This window comes from Camellia sinensis, chromosome 11, assembly GCF_055761805.1.
Source record: "Camellia sinensis isolate YWXY chromosome 11, ASM5576180v1, whole genome shotgun sequence".
NCBI classification, from domain to species: domain Eukaryota; kingdom Viridiplantae; phylum Streptophyta; class Magnoliopsida; order Ericales; family Theaceae; genus Camellia; species Camellia sinensis.
This window is the reverse complement of record NC_138971.1, coordinates 51,623,857-51,635,159: the sequence shown is the minus strand read 5'-3', so window position 1 is coordinate 51,635,159 and position 11,303 is coordinate 51,623,857. Positions and strand designations below refer to the sequence as shown.

Below are 11,303 nucleotides of genomic sequence, written 5' to 3'. Positions count from 1 at the left end.
GAGATTTTTTTTAATTGTTTAAGATTAAGAAAATTAATATGAAATATTGAAGCTCTCAGAATGTTTTTCACTAAAAATTTCATTTTCTTTATATAATATATAGATATTTTGATTTTTTTATTGATTTTTATATCTTCTTTTTTCTTTTTTTTTTTTTAAATAGCTTTTTTGATTTGTCTTGTGTGTAGGCGAATCTAAAAAGTTAACCAGAAAAAACAAGGCAACAGCAAGATAAATTTTCCCGAGTTATAATCTTTCTTTTTTTTTTTAATATATTATTAATTACGTAGTTTTTGTTGCCCAACAGACTTTCCTGTGCAACACCATAGCCGTCTCGTAGGCACCCTGAGGATCGAGGCAGTTCCCCCAGGGTACGTGCTTTCTTTGCGAGTATGTCTGTTGATGGCGTTGTGTCCTATCTGTTCAAGGAAAGCTGTCCAACTCAATGTGTAATGCATCAGTGGCATTGGTACATAATCTGCATCTGTTGTCAGAATTGCTACTATAAGGGAGAAAGGAGTTAAAGTAAGCCAATTGGAGATAGAGATTCGAGATCTGAGTTCACATTTCCACTTCCTCCACCGATGGTCGGATCATGTAGTTGTTCTGAAGGTTTGCTTCAAGCGCTTGAGCCGAGCTATGGAGCATACCATTCTGTAGATGCGTGATGAGCTCAAAGCTCTTTCTTGCCCCGACTTCTAAGTTTGGCCCCGTCTCCCTTTGCAAAATAGGGACTAAAAGGTGTGCATGCTAATTCGCTCACTGTTGTATCTATAACATATATAAAAAGAATGTAAGAGTGGTGTTACATATGGTGTAACGATGGAGTTCTTGGTGCAAGTCTGAAGCTTCTTTGGTTTGCAAAACAGATTTGGGCTGGGGCTTTTTGCTTGTTCAGCTGATGCGTCTAATGCTCGCAATACCAGAATTGTCCCTATTTCAATGGGCAGAAGTCTGCAATTGCCCTTGTTGTTCCTGTTTATTACAACTCACATCTATGGCGGTGTAGTTGTTTGTTGTTGAATTGGAAAGATGGTGAGCTGTCTTCAGAGTGTATTCCCTCTATCTCGATCCTGTCGATCGCCCAACCAACCAGAGAACACCATCTATCCCTTAATTTGCTTTTCCAAGAATTCTCCATATGCTACAAACGGAAGCGGTGGTTCGGTGCTGGTAGCTTCCACACTACGTAGGAGGGCTCCCATCTCTATATCTATCTATAACCATACATAAAAAAAGCAAAAGCTCATTGTTTTGTTCAGTTTCCATTTCACCATCATGTAAACAAAACCAGACAACGCAATACGTAAGTTCCCTTTCGAGCCATGTACTGTGTGTGTTTTGTACCTCTCTCTGTTCGATTGTGAATTTTAACTTCGTTCACTTTTGTATTTTTATGTTGGTCACATCTGTGCTGCGAAACCAGACAATTTGGTATGTAAAATTCTGCTCTTACAGTCTCACAATTCTTAATCTTCTACGTAAGTGTTTATATCTCATTCATTCGTGTTTGTTAGTATGTAATGTAGCCCAATTACGCGTACCATTTGTTTGATAATATGCTTGACTAATAAAATTTATATAAAACAGCAACAGGGTTTTCCCATTTGTTTCCCTTGACTAGAATATCTCTAATGATGAAGATGAACGCTATGAAACCCAATATGGTAGCTACTGACATTGAAATCCAATCAAAATATTGAAAATAGGGTTTCATAAGATTGGTGGTCTATGTTTTATGTGAGCTCTCTTTCTAATAGCTTGTGATTTGTCTCTCTTCGAATGGTAAAAGGATGTGATTTTCAGATTATCTTACTTTGTACAATCTGTCTAAATCATAAAGAAACCAAAATCACATTTAAAAAAAAATAAAAAATCAATATAATCAAGTTCCATAAAATTCAATATCCACGTATAATATAAAATAGAATACCCTAAGGAAACAAGTTGATCCATAATTGATTAGACACATGAAACCGGAAGATTGGACTATTTACCAACCTTGCTTTCAATATATATATATATATATATATATCAACTTTGTTGTTTGTATATCTATGGTTCATGTAACATCGAGATTCCTCAAAACAGGACTGTAAATGAGTTGAGTAGTTAGTAAGTTCGTAAAGTATGCTTTGAAAACTTGACGACTTTTAAAAAGTATTTAAATTTAATTTATTTACATACTAATCCAATCTTAAACAAATTTTTAACGAGTCAAATTCAAGTCGTTTGGTTCATTTTATAATCCCAAATGAAAATGGCGGAAGCTGGCCCCAACATACGGATTTACCACCAGTTTAATTATGGAAATAAAATTAATGATTGGTGAAATTAAAGTATGAAAATCAAATCAGATCGATAATCAGATCATATCATATTTATCCGAATCTAATCCGGCAATAATTGAATCCATCGAATTAAATTTTAACGGATTATCAGATCAGATATTCATTAACAGATTCAAATCAAAAGCCAATCGATTGACCAATCTAGCTTCAGTTATGCATGTATTGAACATTGGCCTAATATATTTCATTGTCAATATTCATCCTTTGTGCAAACCAATGTTGATATTTACAGCTCCAACTTGAATAACTCTAATGGTAACATTAGTGTTTGCACAAAAAACCAAAAAAAAAAAAAACACACACACACATTTATCTACAAATATATGATACATCATGAGGTCTCCCTATCAAGTCAACAGGGATTTTAAGGTTGGAATAGAAAAAATCGAGTCCATGAATTGAAATTTTGAATAGAAGATCTTTTATATTCCCGGATACAAACTTGAATGTCGATAATCGTATACTGAAACTTGGTTGATCCAACCTGGCAAACTTCAATGAAGAATGAGGTTAAGAATTGAAGATGGTTAGACCATTTCCACGTGGCCACCACCAAGAGCTCTGTTTCACTTTTGCTCATACCTGTCCAAGAAATCCCATAAATACAATATGTAAATAACAGTCTAAAGCAGGTTCAGAAGATCAAAGCTATATTTCTTCAACAAAAACAAATGCAAAGATGCTGGATTATCTCATTGGTGTTTTGACTTCGTATAGTTCTCTTGTTGATCGTACACTAGAATTATGCACTTCTTTAACCCACAACAAAATGCCTTAAGGATGACAGTTGATATCATTTTCACCTTTCAGATTGATTTAAAATTTTGAAATGGCACTACATTGTATAGTTTATTGGCCCTTGAAACACCATAAATGCTGGGTTATGGATTCACTTTAGAGGACCCTTGACAAAGCAGAGAGCACATCAGAAGATTTTGAGAAGATTATTTTAGGGCTGAACTGACATGAAACCATGCACACCTGTCAAAAACATGAGAAGATATTTGTCTCCAGCAAGAGAAAATTTAACCTTCTCCAGTGACCATAAGTTTCAATTCTCTTTAATTATTTTCAGTCAGGTTTCGAATATCAAATGTGAAATTACATACCTTTTAGTTCCTAGACTGAATTTACCGATACTCTGGCAGAGGTATCCCAGCCATCTTTAAACCTTTTTTGATACCTGTCACTACAAAGGAAAGTTAAGCTCTGCTTGCCTGATAAGCAGGCCTATAAGACTACAAATTACAATCATCACTAACAACATTTTTTTTTAATCAGCAACAAAAGATATTTATTACAAAATAAGAGAAGAACATGAGAAATGGGGGAACAAGAAGTCCTCCAAAAAATAAAATAAAAAGACAAAAACAAAGGACTGCCAAAATCTCACATTGCCAATCACAAATTGCCCCCATATCTCTATAGAAAGAAAAGAAAAAAAATAAATAAATAAAAAATAAAATAAAATAAAATAAAATAAAATAAAATAAAAATAATAATAATAATAAAAACAAAAGTGGAATTTGATTAAAGGGAGTGGAGGCTGAAACCCAAAAACATGCCAAGTAACAAACTTTATTTATCCCATAAAGAGCCCTCCTCTTCATACAAATCCTCAAAGATCCCAGCATTACACTCCAACCAAATAACCCAAAAAATTGCATAAAAAACACATTACCACTAGAATAATGCTTTATCAGTAACAACATTTTGATTATAATGGATTTGAGACGAATTAATTTGATCTGAGAATGTTAATTTTTATGCCACAACCACCATCAGTTCACCCTATGCTATTCTTCATCATCATCTTCTTCTACTTCTGCATCTGTAAAACACACACAACACCAAAAATTCCAACAGATTAAGGCATTGTTTCATGACCATCAACAACCCAAATCTTTCCAGATGAAATAGGTTTTATTATTTTACTGATTCATAGAAAAGTAATCAATTCTTTTCATTGTTTGCATTGTTCTTTATATGAGTTTTTGATACCCTGTTATACTTAAATATTTGTTAATTGATGAAATTAGCTCTAGGTTGTAATGTAAAAAGTGGGTTTTGGGTTAGGGACTCTCTGTTATGGGTTTACATTTTTGGTTTGATTTAATGTATATTTGTTCATAGTGATTATGTAACATTAGATTTTGATAATTTGCAAGTCATGATAAAATAGACAAGGACATCAGCACTCCATTGTAATTTAGATGTTTGTGTATGATTGTCAAACACACTGTTCAGTTATTCACTGAATTTTTTTGCCTGTTAGGAATGATGGATATAATTATGTTGGAGGTCCATAAAACAAAATCGAATAATATTGGCAACACAAGCAATGCTTCTTGATGATAATACTAAAGTTGTGAACTTGAGGGGAATCTAATCTAATTTAAATGTTTATGTGTCTGGTGTTGATATAGATGCTGGGTCCTAAGTGTTGATATAGATGCTGGGTCCAAGCTTGTTAGGAGAATTGCAAAAATGCACCTGGGATTGGTGGCTTTGGAGGACTTTTCCCTCTTGGTATGTCTTTTTTCATTCTTTTCTTTTTCTGTTCTTTTGTGTTTTCAATTCTTAGATGTAGGATGTATGAAATTTGGGGTGTTGATTCAATTCAGTAGTTCTACTCATGGATTTGACAAGGAAAAAGGGAAGAAATTGTAAAGAAAATCATTATTACTTTGGTTACCGTGAAAACTACGAAGAAAAATAACCATCAGGGAATTTTTCAATTCTGAATAACTCTCTTTTTCAATTTTTTATTACTTCATAAAAAAATTTGTAATCTATTATTATTATTATTATTATTATTATTATTATTATTATTATTATTATTATTACCTTAGAAATTGCAAAGACAACGACATTTGTCAGCCATGCATTCAATTTGACATAAAGTTGGGTGTTTATTATCTATATACTGAATTAGTCATATAGACATAAAGTGGGATGAGTTTGTGTTGAATTTGATTGAAGGATCCAAACTAGAGTGAGAGATTAAACACTGACCTACACGTGCCAGAAGATAAATAAATTGTAATGGCTACATAGTTATGCTAGTTTTTGCTCAATAATATAATTCTTTAACCATCTCTTTACTTTTATCTCCTAGAATGCCAATGTTAGGCTGATGATAAATCTACGACTTGGGTTATTGAACAGCTCCAATGTGTCCACTTTCATGAAAGCTGTGACATAGTTGTAAGAGAGGCTTTCTTTACCTTTCATTATCTAAGTTGAAAGCCTTGATTTGGTCTTTGTTAGTCAATTAGGGAAAAAGAAAAGAAAAAGAAAATTTGATTCCATTGTATTTTCAAATGGATCGATTGAATTGTTGATTTTTATTTATTTTTTATTATTAGTAAAAACATTCTTTAATTGAAGATGAGATGGTATCTTTCCATGTATTTCACCAAAAAATCATTGAGAAACTAAAGGTTTGGTAAATGCTATCAATGTTATGATAGTAATCTATTCCGTGCTGTCTTGACATAACTTTTTACTATTATATGCATGAATCAAATAAGCATGACACACAGTCAATGTGATAAGTTTTGGAGTTACAAATGGTTTGAAATCAATTCCTTTTCAATATTTGCTGCTACACTTTTGGAAATTTTTTGTTTGTAGATGTCAAGTTATTTGCAAGGTAGTTGTGTATCATGCTTCGTGTCATGCTCCATTTGTTTCTGAATTGTCTTTTACACTTTTTATGAGCTAGGACAACCAATGAAAGATTTCCCAATACAATAATTCCAAGATTACATTTTCTCATGATTTGCATGCTTTCTGTTCTCAACATGTATAACATAGCAGATCCTTTGGGTGTTTCATTCTAGATAGTTTTGCATTAAGTCTGTTGATTGATCATTCAGATTACCCCTAATTGTGTATGTGTATAACTTGGTAATCATATGAACTAGGAAGTAAGGCAATGTTGTTCATGCTTGTCTTTTTTGAGTGATTCCTTTTTCTTTAATTACTTTTTTTTTATTCTCTTTTTCTTCTTCTTTTTTCCCCCATTCAATTAAGAGTTGTTTGCCTACTAATCTTTGTCCTCTTTGTGTGGATATGTTTGTGTGTACAAATTGCAGCAGAAAATCAATAGCCAAAGATATGGACAAAAGGTGATGCAAAATTTTTAATTGAAACAATTCTACATAATACACAAAGAGATTATTGCAGCATCGTATGGAAACTCATAGGCAACATTCGAAGAAGAAGACATAATTTTGAAGATTGTAAAATCACCTTCATTCTTAGAGAAGGTAACTCTGCAGCAAATGTATTATGCAACCACGTCAAAGGAAAGTATGGGAACTTCAAATACGATGACAAGACTTTACCACGTAAAATTAAAAATATTATACATCAAGAAAGACAATGATGTATTTATACACATTGTATATAATCACACTAACATAGGGTACTTCTTCTTTTTCTTATCTTTTGTAAACAAACGCCCGTTGTACATATCTACTATAATGTATAATGTTATGAAAACAAGCTACTGTATAGAGTGATATAATGAACATATTTTTTTTGGTTAAATTTATGTTATAAGATGTATACATATAACAATGTTATAAGGAATACAATTTCTTATTATCAATAATAGTGTTATAACCATACAATTTGTAACGCCCCAAAAATTTTGGCATGATATATCTATTTATGCAACAAAACCCACCTGATGGACAAACACATATGTATAGCTAACTATTCCACACATTCATTTCCATTAAATCTCAAACGCCAAATACATGCTATTTACATCTCAATGCCTCAATTCCAATCCCAAGCATACATTTTACAACAAGTAAGAAATGAAAGCCAAACAGATAACAAGTGCCCTACAGGCTTACAAATTTATCCAAGAACATTCTTGGTTACACAAAATGGAGTTTCAACTCAATACAAATACAGCCCCGAGCTTACATTCAATAAATAACAATAAAACAAAATGAAGCCTCAGCTCCGAGTCCTCCTAAGTCAATGCCTTGGCGGAGGCATAGCACCTGTACCTGAAAATGATTTCCCTTATAGGGTGAGCCACAGCCCAGTAGAGATATACTACACAATATATGAACAATGACAAGACTAAAGAGGAGTATGCTCATGCCATGCTCATGATAAAACAGTTTATCTCTCTTTTTATAAAACATGCAATACTGAGATGCACAACCAATATAAAACCATTTTCATTTTTAAACCATATCTGTTACATGAATACAGGCCTTGTGAATCTCTAGGCGAGTGTCTGCAAGTAGGCTCTAATGCACTTCCACTGTCATTTTTACTAGTAAACTGGAAGGCTTGACACCTAACCGCGCGATTCCACACCCCCTACCCAGATTTACCAAGTATTCATCTTTTCGCAAATAGATACATTTCCAAACATTTCTAAAAAACAGATACATTTCCAATGAAATGAATGTAATGCAATGTCCAATGCAACAAATGAGAAATGTGGTTCAATTTACCTAAGTCTCATGCATTTCTACAACAATTATGGCTATCCTCCACCGATAGCCCAAAACAGATATTTCTAAACACGAACAACTATACTAGTTTTCATATCACAATCATGTCCGGTAATCTCTCAAGGTTCATTTCTAACCGTGTCAGTTTTATACCAACAGATACATTAAGCAAAATAATATCGTTAATACCCAAAAAAATATCATCTTCTTTCCAAACTCATTCTCCAAACATTATTCAATTATGACATCCTATTTTTATCAAAAGCCCCCAAAATTAAATGCAATTCCTTTGTTTTCTTTAAAAATGCTCTTTTAGTCACAAACCGGTAAAAATTTCAAAACCAATCGAATTGAAGTCCGTTTTTGTTCAAATTTAAAACATAACTCTTTCATAACCTTACAAACATATTTCAAGTTTACACTTTCACAATTTGGGCATTAACTCTTTATTTTTCTCAAAATTTCTCTTTTAAGCAAATAAATCACGAATTTTTCAAAAATTCTAATTAAATTATATGCAACTATAAACACCATATAATCAAGTAAAAGTGCATAAAGAAGTGTAGGAAAAATCCCTACCTCAAGCTAGAAGAGAATGGAAGAACACCCAAAACTCGACAGTGTAGGAAAAATCCCTACCTCAAGCTAGAAGAGAATGGAAGAACACCCAAAACTCGACAGTACAAAAATGCAATCTAGTATGATCAAAACATTGTCCTTACCGTGCTCTAGCTTTTGGGCTCAAGAACTAGGGTGAATTTGTACTAAAACTAGATGATAACAAGGTTGGAAGGGCTTGGATGCTCTCAAATTATTATGGTAGTTCTTCCAGCAGCGGCCAACCCCTTTTTCCCAAACCATGCGCCCTAGGTGAAACAAACTCCCCAAGAGCCAAACCATGATCCATTTGGTGCTTGTATCTTTTCAATGAATATGGCAGCTCTTTCAATACGCTTTTCTATCTCCTCTCTCCGATGCCTGGGGTATAATTTCTTAAATGATGTCAAAGCTTGAATAGCTGCTGAGGTACATCCCACACAAGGATAATCAATAACAATATCGCCTACAAAAGGGCCTATTTGTTGCTAAGCTATGGTAAATTGGTAATTTGGCGCCCGAGAGGTTGTGTTGGTCAGGGAGGCTCATCGAAGTGAGATTTCTCGGCATCAAGAACACCCTTAATGATAATAATAGTTGCGTCCTTGTGCAAAACTTCAGATGAACAACATTCGATTCTTCTCCACAGTTAAATACCAATTCTACTTGCCGATCTTGAAAGGATCGGATTTACGGTAAGTACAAGAAGCCAAATTTTCGATCCACCACTGGGCGAGTCGAGCCGTCGTGTCGACACGGTAAACAGAGTCGTCGCTCATCCTCGCGAAGGCCAGTGCGGCTGCGATTTCAGGGATGCACTCCAAAAACCCAGCATCGTCATGGTTGGAGGAGCCGTGTGTATGGTGGCATCTATGGACGTTTTAGCCACGGATGAGAGAGAGACTGTTGAAGAACAGCAGCAACCAATAATCCCTGAGTTTGTCCAGCAAGAACCACTGCAACTGCAACGATGGAAGTATTCTGAATAATCTCATCAAGAACCGTGTCACCCCACTTACATTTCACTCCTGGGAAACACTCGCGGCAATTTCAACAGCACCTCTAGCCGATTCCTCAGTACGGCTCCAAATTGCTTTGAGAACAACAAGGTCAGAGATCTCAGTTAATCTCGGGATGTATTGAGTTCTGACGAAAATACCAGCGCCAAGAATGGCGATCTGAGATGGCTTCGTCATCTTCCCCAGATCACTGAGTAAATCGATATGATCGAATCAACAATGAGATAGATATGTATATATCTATATGGGTAGGCAATGAATGTAAAACGAAAGGAATTTATGGTTTGATGTGATTACTCCCTCCCTCTCTCTCTCTCTTAAATAAATCAATATACACCACTTGAGCACCCCCAACCACGCCCCTTTTTTTTTATTAGCTGTGCGCTTCCCCTTTTGTAACAAGAAGCATCTCCCTCATATTATAAAAATAGTTGACAGCCCCTAGTGCCTTCGTTATTAACTACCAAAGATATATATATCTCTCTATATATATATTTATTTATTTTTTTATTCTGGGTCATCACACAATTTCTTTTCAAAACACATATAAGGAAAGTTTGAATGAATATTTGAATGTAGATTTTGAAATTTTACTTGACAGGTTATTTAGAGAAATTACATAAATTAATTATTTTTCTATTAGTAAATAAATATAGTGCTCTTCTCTATAGTTTTGTCAACTTGGTTATCAATTTTTTTTTTTAATTTTTTTTTATTGCAAATGTGAAGACATATTTACATCTAATATGACATATAACTATGTTCATATTTCTATTAATTTGAAAAAAAATTTGCAAAGAGAAAAACAAAAGATAGAACTAAAAATATAATTACATTTCACTTCTTAAATTCATAAACTAAACATAATTTTAAAAATATTTATATTGAAATTGTAGTATGACCCGACGCACAAAGCGCATGGGGAGCCACTAGTGATAAGGTAAGAGATCATAAGCGCCGTTCATTTGGTTAATTACCAACTTTGAGTTACCTCCAACTTCCACTTGATGTACTTTGGTGTCACGAGCTAGTTCCATTCCCATATTACAAAATACATATATATCCTAAAGACAAAAGTAGTAACAAAAAATTAACTGTTTTTGATTTTGTAAAAATCCTTTTTGACTTTTTTTTTTTATTCAATATTTTCAAAATTTTTGATCTTTTCTAATTTCTGTAGTTGAGTAGAATAACTTTTAAATTTTTCAGGAAAAAAAAAATCATTAAAGATGAAAAAAAGTCAACAAAAAGTTATCAAAAAAAAGCTAACCACAAGCACCTGTAAATTGGTTAAAATTCAATAGATACAAATAGATAGAGAATAAAAAATAAAAAATAAAAACTTTGTCAAGGATTAACCATTAAGAAATTAAATAAAAAGTAGTGCATGTTGAGAAACATATTTTTATATTACTGATGTTGTGTGCTTCTCCTAATTCATTAAAAGTTTTGACACAAGCAAAGATTACTACAACGTGAAGAAAAACAATAGTTGAACTTATATGTGAATTTGACTGTTGCACAATAGCTCTCTGTTTTGATAAGGTTTTTGTTGGTGATACCATTGCCACATGTATGTCATTGTTGGAGCATTTTGATCAATTCTCACAACTAAAACTAGAGCCCATGGCCTCAATTGGCAAATAAGAATAAGATTTAAAGCCAAAAATCATAGAAATCACCAATAAAAAGAGAATACATATATATACAAAACACAGTCTATAACATATTCTGGACAAACCATTTATACAAAGAAATACTTACTTTAGAATATTTTACAGAAGGCACAAAATCATCAAACCCCATCAACATATATGCTAGAACTATAGAATTATTCAAACTTATTT

The 11,303-nt window shown here is 33.3% G+C and overlaps 2 long non-coding RNA genes across 2 annotated transcripts; one reads left to right on the top strand and one right to left on the bottom strand.

The window, feature by feature from the left end:
• Positions 1 to 999: 999 nt before the first annotated feature.
• Positions 1,000 to 7,009, top strand: LOC145801946 (uncharacterized). Its single transcript, XR_014343884.1, has 3 exons — positions 1,000 to 1,481; positions 4,778 to 4,880; positions 6,452 to 7,009. It is a non-coding gene; the product is annotated as an uncharacterized LOC145801946 (long non-coding RNA).
• A 56-nt stretch (positions 7,010 to 7,065) lies between these two features.
• Positions 7,066 to 9,918, bottom strand: LOC145801945 (uncharacterized). Its single transcript, XR_014343883.1, has 2 exons — positions 8,420 to 9,918; positions 7,066 to 7,381 (listed from the first exon to the last, which is right to left on the bottom strand). It is a non-coding gene; the product is annotated as an uncharacterized LOC145801945 (long non-coding RNA).
• Between the last annotated feature and the right edge of the window lie 1,385 nt (positions 9,919 to 11,303).